This window comes from Biomphalaria glabrata, chromosome 3 (assembly GCF_947242115.1).
Source record: "Biomphalaria glabrata chromosome 3, xgBioGlab47.1, whole genome shotgun sequence".
Lineage (NCBI taxonomy): Eukaryota > Metazoa > Mollusca > Gastropoda > Planorbidae > Biomphalaria > Biomphalaria glabrata.
The window spans coordinates 56,585,529-56,601,162 of NC_074713.1; positions in this window are offsets into that span (position 1 = coordinate 56,585,529).

The following is a 15,634-nucleotide window of genomic DNA, read 5'->3' on the forward strand; positions in this document are numbered from 1 at the left end:
AGCTGAAGAAAGCAAAGGAAGTTGCGCTTGTCACATAACACTCTCCTTAATTATCTGACATAAAATTGAGTGACCTTTACATCATCTGCGCCATGGTTACATATGCTAATGTTATATTAAATTAAAGATGTTCCTACTGTTATTACTGGTTGTTGACTGGTAGCACCATACTGCTGGTAGACAACTAAACCATTGTAGGAGTAATATATCTTAACTAATAAAACTTCAAATAACTTGAATAACTTTTGTGAACAAAACTAAATATAACTTTATTTCTAATATAGACAAAATAACTTGTGATCAAATGAAATAAATTTAGTAGACTTTAGTAATAATATCTATAAAAAAAAACTAGCTCACTATAGTAGCACAATCTTTCAGTCTCATGTTCTGGAGCAGTCTCTCCTAACTAACACCAAAGGATGGCAACACCACCTATGTTGCATCCTTCACAACCAATCGCTAATCTCTTCCCACCATCACCATATAAACACACACACCATAACATCTACCAAATAAAAACAGTCTTAAAATACATGAGGTTCTGACCTCAAAATGGAGTGTAACAAGTTTGGATTTAGTGGACCTAAGAATAAATTTTTATATTGCAAGGTTGATTTATGTGGCTGATCAACAAAATATTATTTCACGAGGATACTAGAAAAAGGTGATGGATGTAAACTTGAAGTTATTTTTATATTACTACAACTTTATATTTGTTAATAATTTTTTTTATTGATTATTAACATTTCATTCACTACTACTTTACACTCAGCATTCTTTCATGTCTGCACACATACATTTGAAGTGCTAAATCTATGAGTGTAGAGAAAGACACAACGACATTCATTATCAGCTATCAGCATATTTATTTGTATGGGGTGATTAATAAAATAAAAATAATATGTTTAAAAAAGTGGGATGTGTAACTGATTGGGATAAAACCACTTTGCTATCTATAGAAAGGGCTTGAGCTTCAAACCTTGCTACAGCTCAGTTGTGTTTGTTAAACATCTAAAGGCATAAAGGAAACCCTTTTTCCACCATGTTTCCACTAAAAGAGATTAGATCTTAATGCACTGAGCTTGTTATAAGCATGAAAGATGCCCTATACACAAAATAATGTGAAAAAAAAAAATTGCTTGCAGTGAAAAGAATGAGTATGGGTGTTTATTTTGTATCACATTAATTATTCCAAATTAGTACATTCAAATACTAAATTAGGACTCTTAAAATACAAAGTAGCAAATCTCTGTTTTGAAGACTATTAACCAACCACATTATAAAACATTTACAAATCTAACCATATGACTGTCAGTTGCAATAAAAACATTTATGTCTGCTATGCAGTTGTGTAGTTCAGTAGGGCTTAAAGCCATCAATCAGTTGTTTGCAACTTTCCTAGAACATAATAAAAGTCTTCAAAAACAAAGAAGATATTACTATTTAAAGTATCACTTATCATCAACAGAAACAATTACACTTTTTTGTGTGAAAAAAAAAATTAAGGGAAATTTTCCATGATAAATACTGATTATATAATGCTACATTACCAACACCAGGCAAGGTTGACTCTTTCAGCTGCACAGTCATAGAATAGGTCAGCTTGTGTGTGTGTGTACTGTATCTTTATGAACTGTTTTGTCATTCGTGTGTAAAAAGCCTTAGTGTTCTAAATAAGGTTATTACATTCTAAATTAGGTTATTACAATCATGTTGTTCCACTGCAAGTCTATTTCAGTGATCATAAAAATGTAAAAAAAAAAAAGCAATTCTTTTTATAAGAGAGTATGATACTATCTTAAAAGGTGTCAATCATTTTAAAAAATCATTTGTGAGGTGTATTTGGTTATAATTAATTTTGTGTTGTATTAGTGTTGTATGTTTTACGTTTGCTATTGTGTTCTTAAAAATAAAGCTGCCAGTGAATTTGTTTAGTGTTTGTATGAACTGTGGTGGGGGTTCTGTTGTGGTTGCTTGATAGATGACTTTGGGGAGTATTAGTGTGTTGTATATGTGGGCTCTACCAAAGATTGTCATACCTATGTGTTTGTATTTATCTAGTGTCTTTTGTGCTCTTTGGATGATGAGTGTGTCCCATGTTTCACTATGTGGTATGCAGGGTTTTGGCGTTCACGTGATCCCGCATATCTTTAGGGTCTTTCCGCTTTGTAGGCTTTCGGGAAATCTTTTCTGTGTTTCCATTTGCCTACTCCCATTATGGCGGATTTCCCTAAATTTATTTTGGAACCACTGGCTTGGCCGTATTTTTTAAAATGTTGTATTATGTTTGTTATGTTGTTTGTGTGTGTTATGAGGAAAGTGGTGTCGTCTGCGTATGCTTGTATTTTGATGGTGGTTTGGTCGCCCGGGACTGCTAGGCCTTTTATTGTTGTGTCCTCCCTAATCTTTTGTAGGAGAGGTTCTATACATAATGTGTATAGTGTGGAGGAGAGAAGGCAGCCCTGTCTAACTGATCGCTCCACAGGGAATGGGTTAGACAAGGTGTGGTTCACTAGTACGCTGCTCTGTGGGTCAGCGTACATTAGCCTAATCCACTTTATTATTTTGTCTCCTATGTTGTTCCTTTCAAGAATTTTGAATAGGAAGTTGTGGTCTACTCTATCGAATGCCTTCTCCTGATCGATGGTCAGAAGCGCTAGTTGTGTGTTTTTTTTTTATGTCTGCGTATGTTATGATGTCGCGTATGCGGTGGTTCATTGTATCTATGTTTCTTCCTGGTGTGCTGCAGTGTTGGTTTGGGTGTAATAATGAGTGGAGGTGTGGTTGTAGTTTGCTAGTGTTTTGGCTAGGATTTTGTAGTCTGTGTTGAGAAGCGAGATGGGTTTGTAGTTGTTTATTAATGTTGGGTTGTTTTTGTCTTTCTCTAGCACAGTGATGTAAGCCTCACTGAAGAGATGCGGAAGTTTGCCAATTTCTTGTGCATTACTAAACATTGTTAAAAGGAAAGGGCCTATAAGGGGCAGAATGGCTTTGTAGAATTCCGCTGTTAGGCCGTCTGGTCCGGATGTTTTATCGTTTTGAAGGCTGTTGACTGCTTTCTCTATGTCGTGTAGTGTTAGTAGTGTGTCTGTTGCGGTTTTGTCTTCTTCTTTTAGTTGTTTGCAAAATTTTAGTGTTTCATTTTGTGCCTCTGCGTCTGCTTTTTCTTTCGTGTAAATGCTTTGGAAGTGTTGTTTGAATGCCTCAGCTATATTTGTATTGTCTTCTTGTGTGTTGCCTAGTGTGTCTGTTATTTTTTCTATGTTGCGTTTTCTTTGTAAATTCTGTTCTATGGTTAGGAAGGCTTTGTTTGGCCCTTCTGTTATGGTTCTTTGTCTGCATCTTTTTTGTGCCCCTGTGTATTTATAGTCTACTAGTGTTTGTAGTTCTTGTTGTGTTGTCTCGATGTCGATTGAGTCTTCTTGTAGTGTTTGGAGTTTTTCTTTTCAGATGTTTTTCTTGTTGTGTGCGCTGCTTGTTGTTTTGAGTGGCTATTATTATTTTTTGTTGTTTTATGCTTCATTTAAGTAGTTCCCAAAGGTCTTCTGTGTTAGTGTTTGGGTCCGTTGTGTCGAAAGTGTTTTGTATTAAAGTTGTTATGTTTTTAAGGTAATTTGTGTCTGTTAACAGTGAGTTGTTGAATTTCCAGTGTGGTGATTGTTTCTGACTTCGCCTCGTACTGGTCACATTGCGAGGTAACGTGACTCTTAACACACTCGCACTTATATAGAGTCCATAGGCCTTCTAGAATTGGATGGAACATCGCTTGACCTCTGGTTGATCACAATCGCCGTGACTTGTGTGCGTAATATTTACAACACGCCGAACTGGCGTGTACTGTTTTTCTTCACGGTTGACCGCTCGTCTAGCGCTGGCCTGGGGCGATTTGCGTAGTCCAAAACACACACAGCACTACCCCCATCTGTCTCACCACCAGGTTTATAACAATAGTTATACAATGAAAATGACATGTGATTAATGATAATAATAAATGAATATATATATATATATATATATATATATATATATATATATATATATATATAGATATAGTTCAAATTAAATCTGTGGTATTTTACGTCTCAAGAGACGATCTTTTCCCTTTTCAACTTCTTGTGTGACTTAAGAGGCCAATCCTTGATACACAGCTGCAATCGCAGGTTGGGCATGTGATCACCAGGCGCCGTTGCGTAATCACCCTTCTTTCTGCTTCTGTAGTGTATGGCATCTGCAATCCGAGACCCTTCCTTTATGCTCTCTCTCCATGTAGATCTATCCATTGCTACTTTTTACCAGCTGCTAGTGTCGATTTTTAAGAGCTTCATGTCGCGTTTGCATAGTTCAATTTAAATACTTAAATAGTATTGTATAGAAATAGTATTGACCTCATCAATATTCCATTTCAAGACAAAGATTCTGTAAACTGTTCAAGGTAACATTAGTATCTTCTAGCCAGGTCGAATGTTCACCGACGATGAAGAATCAAGGTTCAGAGTAGTATCAAAACTCCCAACGTCACAACGTAAACCTAGAATTGGCGCGGGTCCTATGAAATTGCGGGGCGCCCTGCTGTCGCAAAAGTGCGGAGCCCACTGCGGTCACCTAAAGACGACCCTGCAAAATAGCGGCGTATAGTACGCCGCCGGTCGAGTAGCGAATCAACAAAAAATGTTTACTATCACAACTTTTACGCAGAATTTAAATATGTCAATAGCCCGAATTTGAAAAACCATCGTAATTTTTCTTTAAATAATCAGCCACATCGCCCCAATATCAATATATCTAATTTGAAATCTACTTAGTATCTAAAAAATAATTTTGATTTAAGTCTTATTTTGGAGGAGTGGTGACTGAGTGGTAAAGCGCTTGGCTTCCGAACCGGATCCTGGGTTCGAATCCTGGTGAGTCCACCCAGCTGACATCAATTTTCTTAAGCAAGGTCTGAAAAAGGAATTTTTTTTTTTAAAGTCTTATTTTAAAAAAAAATAAAACCCTCTATGCTAATTATGAGAAGAAATTTTCAGGGATCAATCATATAAACGATAATAAATGTAAAGCGTGCTACGAAACATCCCAATTATATGCCCATGACGGTTTGTAGTTCGCACTAGGCAGACCATATGGGAGCAACACTAACTTAGTTTGTGTCAACCTGGTTTAAAAAGTGTTTGTTCTTTCGAGGAGATTTGATCTATATATATTAATAGTGTAAAAAAGCAGCACTCCTATTGGTTCGATGCGTTCGTTTTCTGTGGCATGCTCGCCCGATTTCCACGCAAGGGACCTCTTCGTCCGTCACTCTCAATTTTGTCACGCACAGATTGAAAACTAGGTCACTTAAAGTATCGTCAAGTGGAGCCAAGAATTAAAGTCGGCAAGGTTAGAGTTTTACGCACCGGTGGTAAAAGAAAAGGAAAGCTTATGAAAGCTATAGCATCTACATTTCCAAAGTTTTAAAACAAGAGCACTGTGACACTAGGTATCTCCTCAAAAGCCATATCTCTATCATGAACCCAATGAACTCTTTGGGCGCACCACCACTGAAGCTAACAGTTTAGCTCACTACAACAAACACATCACCACCACTGAAGCTAACAGTTGAGCTCACTACAACAAACACATCACCACCACTGAAGCTAACAGTTGAGCTCACTACAACTAACACATCACCACCACTGAAGCTAACAGTTGAGTTCACTACAACAAACACATCACCACCACTGAAGCTAACAGTTGAGCTCACTACAACAAACACATCACCACCACTGAAGCTAACAGTTGAGCTCACTACAACAAACACATCACCACCACTGAAGCTAACAGTTTAGCTCACTACAACAAATACATCACCACCACTGAAGCTAACAGTTGAGCTCACTACAACAAACACATCACCACCACTGAAGCTAACAGTTGAGCTCACTACAACAAACACATCACCACCACTGAAGCTAACAGTTTAGCTCACTACAACAAACACATCACCACCACTGAAGCTAACAGTTGAGCTCACTACAACAAACACATCACCACCACTGAAGCTAATAGTTTAGCTCACTACAACAAACACATCACCACCACTGAAGCTAACAGTTGAGCTCACTACAACAAACACATCACCACCACTGAAGCTAACAGTTGAGCTCACTACAACAAACACATCACCACCACTGAAGCTAACAGTTGAGCTCACTACAACAAACACATCACCACCACTGAAGCTAACAGTTGAGCTCACTACAACAAACACATCACCACCACTGAAGCTAACAGTTGAGCTCACTACAACAAACACATCACCACCACTGAAGCTAACAGTTGAGCTCACTACAACAAACACATCACCACCACTGAAGCTAACAGTTTAGCTCACTACAACAAACGCATCACCATCACTTCTCTGAGATTCAGACTGCCGCCCGTCTCCTTCTTCCTGGTGAGTTGGCCGAGCACGCTATCAGTGAGGGTACCAAGACCATCACCAAGTGCACCAAATGTTGATAAAAAAATGTATAGCCACTTCGATGTCTTTGTTAAAAGATGGGAGGTCAACTTTTTTTTTAAAGCTTATATCAACTCACTCTGCCTGCCTGGTAAAATGTTTTGTACACTTTATTTCATGCATGACTTAAATTCTGCCAAGTCACTGTTTTTCCTATTAATATTAAGTCTAGAAAAATCTAGATCTATTACAAGTTGGATTACATAACTAATACAAAACAATTGATACAATTATTCTAAATATAAGCTTTATTTTTTTAAAGTGATATTTTTTTTCTTTTTCTTGATATGTGATACTTTCCCACTCCAACATAAATTAGGTCAATGTCATCATCTTCCTTATTTCCCTCGTTTAGCACAGGTTAAATCACGTGACAATAACACATGTCTAGTCTACAGGGTATTAAGGTCAACGTCTTCTCCCTTTTTTTTAGCGGCCCCAGAAAAGGGAAACGACTCTATTAGTTTTATGTGGTTTGTCTGTCCGTCCACGTTCACATTTAGCTTCACCTTTACTTTCACCTATTCCTTGGTCTGCTGGACCGTTGGGGCACCACACAGGATCTGTCAACTTTCTTTTTCCAATCTTCTCTGTCATTAGCTTTTGATAGAATTTTATTCTGATATTCTTTCTGATAATATTGAAATCTGCCTTTTTACCTGCCTGGGTAGACCACTTCGGGTGCTGATTTTGAGTTTGTGTTTCCATACCAACTGTCTTTGTAACCTTGTTTAAAATCACTTTGTAATTGTTACATTTTTTGAAATGGTCATACACATTCCTCAATGTTTCATCTAGACTCGGGCAGCTAATTGTCTCCTCTAACACAGTTTTTCCAAAGTGTGGATGCAGAAAGAGTTTGAACGGAATGCGCGTTGCATTGCATTATTTATGATGTTTTAAAATACTTATTTATTTCGTTCCTTTAATACATTAAAAGTCAATAACGTTTCAATCACATTTTATTTGATGTATTACAACTAAAACACCGAATATAGAAAGAAGAATGTGAAGATGAGAATGTAGAGATGAAAATGTAGAGATAAGAATGTTAATATGAGAATGTGAATATAATAATGTGGAGATGAAAGTGTGAAGAGAAGAAAGTTAATGTGGGAATGCGAAGAAATTTGGAGATAAGATTGTGGAGAAAAATGACAGCTGCACCTGCACAAAATTGAAACAACTTGAAAAGACAAAGGCATAGCCCTCGACACTAAATTCAGACCCTGGTCACTGCCACATTCTTATGTGTGTGAATCATGGACACTGACTGTGGAACTAGAGAGGAAGATCCTAGCAATGAAATTTACATGATATATATTTAATATATGAGGATCCTAGACATCCCATACAAAGTCAGCATCACAAAGGAACAGATAAGAATTAAGATCACAACGGAGATTGGACCCCAAGACGAACTGCTAACAACTGTCAAAAAACTCAAACTAAAACTTTATGGCCAAATCACAAGGCCTCATTTCTTGCAAAGATCTTCCTTCATTAAACAGCACCAGAATAAAGAAGAAGAGGCAGACGGAGAAAGCGATGGGACTCTGGGAGGACAACGTAAATGAATGGACGGGCCTGTAATTGGAAGAGATTCTATCCAAGGCAAAAGATAGAGAGGAATGGAGAAAGATGGTCGACAGATCATGTGTGGTATCCCAGCGGTTTAACAGTCTAGGGGCACGTGTACTGCTTGGTCTCTTCAATTATTAATTTCTGTACTGCTTCTCTTATTTCATCACAAAACCAAAACATAAATATGTTCATGTGTTCGTATCGGTGTATGTGTGTGTGTGTGTGTGTGTATTTGTGTTTATGCGCATGTGAATGATGATCCTATACGATCAAATGTTTCAATTCAAGTCGCTATGTTGACATGTGTATTTTGGGTCGTTTTTTTTTATCTTGTGCTATAGCTTAAGATTTTAGTATATGCCTATGAGTTTCACTTGCGTGGCTAGTATTTAGAAACTAGCTGTGTTGTTTTTCATTAAACTCTAAAAAAGGTGACTAGTCACGCTCTATTAGTTCACATAGCACTTAACTCAATGTTTCTTATACTGTATCCGTCAAGAATCGGCATGACGAAAGGATTTCCACACAACATGAACACTGTATACAATTTAAAATGAATTCTTTTCTAGAAGCCAGTTTATCCAATATGATAATTTCAGCAACTATCGACTCGCCCCTCACTACTTGATATATATCTATATATAAATATTTTAAAATGCTCCGCGACAGAGATGTCTTACTTAGCACGAAGATGATCTTTAAAAACATCACGCCCATTATCCGTGTGCTATATATACCTACTTTTTACCTAGAATGTTCCTCGAATAATACTATTAACTATTTAGTAAAATTTCATTAGGCCCGATGTAATCTTGGATTCTAAACATAGCGTTAAATTAGTAAAAATGAAAAGTGAAACTTATTTGCGTTTTACTTATGACCAACTTTTTTCTCACGGACCTACTGCGGGAGCCTACATCACTCCTCTAGGTCCCCAGCTTCTAAGAGAGTCTCGAACGTAAATTTTATCATGTACGGGTCGCCATCAGGAAATGCCTTAACCTGTTTTAGGCCTATTTCAAGTCAATGTATAATGACTTGTACTTAGGATTATTTATTTTAAGACTAAGACTAAGACTGCTTTATTGATCCTTACGGAAATTTGTTGTGATTACAAGGACTCTTTTTTCATATAAAGACAACACAACAGAAAAATACACATAAATATAACAGACAACATAAAGAGTTCATTCAGCGACTACACCCAGGTATCGTGGTGCATTTCATGTTCCCTAATCAATGAGTGGCGGTGATAGAGTCTGACCGAGCGTGACCTCCGTGTCGAAGGCGCCGGACCGAGTGAGGTACGAACGAGTTTTTGTACCGCTCCGTTCTTGTTTTCATTGACAGCAGTCGCCCACTTCGCGACGACCTGACGTAGTTCTGAGGGAGCGGGTGGCCGTTGTCTTCCAAGATTTTTTTCGATTTTTCTTAGGCAATTTTGTTCAAAAAGTTCCTTTAAATGTGGTAATGTTGTGAGTGTAATTTTGGATGCTTTTTTAATGATGTTTTCTAGACGTCGCAACAGTTTAGATGAGGCGTTGCCTTGCCAACAAGTTATTCCGTATGTTAGCAGATTTTGTATAGTCGCGCCGTAAAAAGTCTCAATGATCTTCTTGTTTAGTTTAAAGCTATTGAGTTTTTATAGAAAAAAAAGAGTCGATGTGCTGTTTTCTTTGTCAGTTCCAAGGTGGTCTACCTATGAAAGCTTGTTGTTGGTGATAACGCCTAGATATTTGTATGCCTTTACTTGTTCTATAGATGTAGTGTTTATTTGCAGTTCACGTATAGTTTGTTTTTTCTTTCTAAAATCTATTAGTTCTTTAGTTTTTGTTACATTCAGTTCTAGAAAGTTGTCGGTGCACCAGTTTGTAAACTCTTCTATCGAGTTTCGATACTGAGTTTCGTCTCCTGAAATAAAACTGACTATGGCAGTATCATCAGCGAATTTCATGAGTTTAAGTTGAGTCATAGATGCTTCTTATGTCATTAGTGTAAAGAGTGTATAGTACAGGAGAAAGTACACAACCTTATGGAGCACCCGTACATAGTACTCGAGTTGGGGATTTTGTGTTGTTGACTTTAACATACTGGGCCGTTGGGTTAAAAAGTTTAGAACCCATGCTTGTAAGTAAGGGCTTACATTTAAGTTACACAGTTTTATATCAATTGAAGAAAAATATTCAAGGCTGAGTTGCTTCATTTTGTCCTAGAGGTGTGTTTCACAAATTTATAGGCACTTCCGAATCCAGCGTATGTTAGATGATTATGGACAAAATGCACATCTCTCCAAAATACAATCGTGATAATCATTATCATTAGTTTACGAAAAGTTGAAAACGGCCCACCGTCAAAGGCTTTTGTGTTTCGAGTCACTATATTCTGAAACTATCGGTCCATTTAGGAATAAATAAATAAAAAAGACAGTAGAGGTACAAAAGGAGTAAATGATTATGGGAATATTAATTCTGAAAAGAGACGAATATAATGCTCTTTAAAAGAAAACAATATATGCAACGCATTAAAGAATGCATGATTTTGAAAAGCAGCCTAAGCAATCCTTTATAGAATGAATTATTATCGGCAATGTCTCGCTTTGAAAGGATTCACAAATAGGTTCTCTCTCTCTCACTCACACACTCACACACACACAAAATGTATTTGTACCAATTAAGACAGGCAATTTCAAAATTTGAGTGAAATAGAAAATAAAACCCTTGAAATTGTGTAAGAGAAAGAGAGAGAGAGAAAGAGAGAGAGGGAGCTTGGTCTTGGGCTGTCTCCTCCCACATACTTTGGTCGATTAACACATGGATATATGTAAGACGTATATATTTTCTGTGTTGAAGATACATCTCTAACTTGTAGAAATAACACTTGGTTTTACGAATTTTGTTTTAGATACAGAGAGCAGATATCTCTTGGCAGATCAAAGTGGCAACTTAACAGCACTGGAAATGGTGGGAGATTCTACCACAGCGGTTCTCAACCTTTTATGCTCGGCGACCCCTTTTTACAATCCTCCACTTAGCCGCGACCCCCCCCCCCTCCCCCGCACACACACAGCCATTGAAGAACACACACAGCCATTGAAGAATAGACAATGACAATCCATTTTTTCAATGGTCTTTGGCGACCCCTGGCAAATTGTCAATCGACCCCCAAGGGGGTCGCGCACGGGTTGTGAAACACTGTTCTACAAAATTGAATCTCAGCTGTAGGGCAGTATATGCACCAAAGTTACGATTCTATAGTTTCCAAAATAAAATGAGTACTCATTTATAAGAAACATCTTCACTTCTCTCGACTAATTAGTTCCCCTACAAAGTTGACCTTTCGTTCTTCTTGCCAGTAAAAACAAATGAATAGATATTCGCACTAGTGAGTGGAGTTAATGTTCTGAAATCTAATATATTGTTAGACACCTTATTTATATAGGTTAGTTATTTTAGTTATTTAGCGACGCACCATAGTAGACGCATATTGAACGGGACTAGTGACGTTTGGGATATGTTGGGTTAGAGACCGGAAAATCAGTTAGCGATATAACATTACAGGGTAACGACGTGTTTAGTGACAGAGACTTCTACTGTGGCCTTTTATCAGAATAAATCCATGTACAATTGTTCATCAGAGTCGACTACATCTCTTCACTAGTTAAAATAGATGTTTGTCTCGTTCTATCTGGATTGTTGTTCAACTACACGTAATACACCCGAACAATTACACCCAAACGATTGCAGAGTAATTGGTTGACTTCAAGACAGCCTGAACAAGCAACATCACAGTGGCGACCCCGAACCTCGAAGCCGGACCCCTGATGAAGCTGAACATCGAACCGGACCTCGAAGCAGAACGTTTACTCAGGTGAGGGTCGTGCACTCGAAGATATAAGATTTCATCGGAGTACGGCTGAACACAGCATCATCGCAGAGTGACTTTGTTCTAGATCTACAAGCAGTCGTCGCCTGTTTGATCGCACGTTCAACGAGCCGTTAACTCAGGGTGACCTTCGTCAGGACAGTAATCATCGCAACGTCTGGTCTACTTAACCAGTATAGTATCAAAGCCTGATCTTCATATGCTGTATCGACCTACAACCAGAGAAACCGTTCATTCATAACGGGTGAGAGATCGTTAGTGAACCTGTTGGACATATTTTTTCTTCGTCGTAGGAGCCACATCGAGTATCAAGTTTTACCTCGTCAGTTTCGAGAAGGACAGTTTGCCCGCTGTCAGAAGTATTGTGAGTACTACAAGTTTGGTAGCTAACTAAATCGAAATCGCTCTGTCGTCTTACCCTTGGAGAGATTCTTGTGGAGCAGTTTGCTCATTGAACCGGTTGCTTGCCACGTTTATAACGGTCACTGTGTTTAACCTTTGGAAGGTTAGTGATATATTTAGTATTCGTCGGTCTAGACCATACCTAGACTTGGTAGCAGTGAAGTTGTGGAAACAGCTACATCCACTTGATTTCGTTGAAAACCGTTAATCGTCTAACGGAACGTCGTCGGAGGTGACCTTGGTTTCACCTAGTCTACATTGGACAGTTTGGTCTAGTGAAGCAGAGTACAACAGCAAACTTCGTCGTACTACCAGAGTAGCAGCAGAAGCTGTGAACTATTTTAGAGAACCGTTATTCGTCAGCCCAGATCAAGTCATCGTCAAGAAAGCCGTTATTCGTCAGCCCAGATCAAGACATCGTCAAGAAATTCGTTATTCGTCAGTCGTCCAGATCAAGTTGCCGTCAAGAGACTGTTATTTGTCAGTAGTCGTCTACACAAGTCAAGTCATCGCCAGAAGAACCGTTAACCTATTCGTCAGTAACTGTGTACACAAAGTCGTCGGAACTACACATACGGTCATCAACAGTCGTCAAAGAAACTGGAACATTTTGCTGTGGCATATCAGGACATCTGTGGCATTACGTGGGATACTGGTAGCACCGGAGAACAGAGTCAGAACTGGAAGAGAGGCAGTGGAATTTGTTGTGATCTAGCATATTCGGGAGTCCGAACAAAGGGATCTTTCTTATCAAAAGCTAAGTGCCATTTTTCTTATTAGTATATGTTTAGATTGCCCTTAGAAATAGATTTTGTCTAAATTTGGTACGTTAGCCTGAGTAAAATCAGGTGGTGCGCCTTAAAACCCGTCGGGGTAGAAGACGTAATTTAGATGAAAAGCTATATTATACGTTTAGAGTTGTAATTTGTTTTGTTTGTGTAAACGTCATATCCGTTGTTGCTTGGTTACTTCGTGACGTCATCATTGTGTGCCATATTGTCATATCCCAACCCATAGCGATAGTCTCATTTAATTATTTCATTTGTTTATATTATTTTAAATTATTTATTTTTATTAATTTAATTAGATCTGTATTTTTTTTCACTTAATGATAGAAAGTGCGGGTAGGATTCTTTTACTGTGAATCAGACTAAAATAATTTTAGTTTGAGCGGTTAAAATCAAATATGATTTTGCCATGAGAATAATGCCGAAACTGGCTATGTAGTCAAACACTGTCGTCTGGCTAAATATAGATCTACAAATTTTGTACATCTCTTTGGTACAATTTAATTATCTAGACTCTAATTTGAAATATTATTAATTGAAAAATGAATGAAGGTAGTACATTCTAGATATATATATCTTGTTGAAGATATATTTGACATTGTATACACATATTTGTTTCGTATGGTTAAATAGAACCATAATCTACTCTAGATCTAGACTCTAGACAGTCTTTGAATTTACTCTAGACACTTCAGTCATACCAGATTTTAAAATTGATCATAGTTATTCATACTAGATCTAAAAGTCATAGTGCTCTTGATAACTATAGATCTAAATGGTATTATTATACATACTATAATATACTAGATTAAATTTGTGTGTAATACTGGACCTAATATACAGATTTGAATATAACCATAATAACTCAGACTAGATTTATACATTTACTAAATCTATAGATAGAGACATAACACTTAAAACTTATATAAAAGTGTGTAAAAACCTAAATATAAAATAAAGTTAAAGTATAGCCATAACCAATATAGGCTAAGTAAAAATATATATAAAATATAAAACACAATGGCTACATCATCATATGTGGACCTTAAGGAAGTTAAGGAAGCAGCTATGCAGGATGGAAAGGCCATGGAGTTAAAAGGAAAGGACTTAGCAGCTTATGTACAGCAAGTTGTGAAGGAAGAAATGGAGAGACAGAAAGAAGAAAAAAGACAAGAGATAGAGAGACAAGATAGGATCAGAAAGGAAGAATATGAAAAGCAAAAAGAGGACCAAGAAAGGCAGAGAGAACATGAAGCTAAAATGGAGAAGATGAGATTGGACGCAGCACAAGCCAGAGCTCAAACTGAACAAGGAAATAACACAAATAACTCAAATAATCATACCACTCAAAGAGACAACCCTAATTCGCAGACATGGCTAAAGAGGAAGATACAAAGTTTTGATGAACAGAAGGATGACATTGGTGATTTCCTGAAAAGATATGAGGCAAAAATGTCTACATTTAATATGCCTGAAGAAGAATGGTCTGAAATACTGATAGACTTTGTTCATGGTCAAGCTCTAACAATATGCCAAAATCATGACCATCATATTGATGATAGCTATCAGGTTTTAAAAAGAGAGTTATTGAATGCCTATGGTCATAATGCTACAACTTTTAGAAAGAAATACTTTGACAATATACCATCATTAGGAATAGAACCCCAAACTACCATTAATATGGAAAAGGATTTTTTCAATAAGTGGGTAAAATTAGAAAAAGTGACAAACTCTTATGAGGGATTAAAAAATTTTATTTTAGTGGACAACTTTGTAAATAAATGTGATCCTCAATTACAATCTTTTATTAGAGAAAGAAACCCAAAAACTATAGATGAAATAACAGAGATAATGAGAGTATACAAAAATGCATATCCAAATAAACCATTTTCTGATAGAGATAAGAGCAAAGTAGATTTAATAGGATACACCAAAGAAAATGTTGATAGAAGTAGAAATAGAAACAGATCAAGTAGTGGAAATAGAAAATATAGTGAAATAACCTGTTTTAAATGTCAAGGAAAAGGTCATATAGCAGCTAACTGTAGAAGAGGGAATAGTAGGTCTGGAAGTAGAAATAGATACAATGAACAAAATAACAATAGATATAGGAGTAGAGATAGGAATGACAGGGGAAATTATAGAAATAGGAGTTACAGTAGGGAATACAAAAATAAAGGTGCAGATAGGGTATATTTCATGGAAGGAAATAGGAACAATTTTGCAGTGTACCCAGGGTTTGTAGATAGAATTCCGGTGGAATTAATCAGGGATTCAGGTTGTAACACTTTGGCAGTAAAAACTAAATTTGTCAAACCTCATTGGTATAAAGGGTTTACTAAGAAAGTAGAATTAGCAGATGGCACCGTAAGGGAATTTAAAGCTATAAGGGTATACATCGAAACTCCATTTTTCACTGGTTATTGTGATGGCATTGCAATACCAGAAATGAGATATGATATGTTAGTAGGAA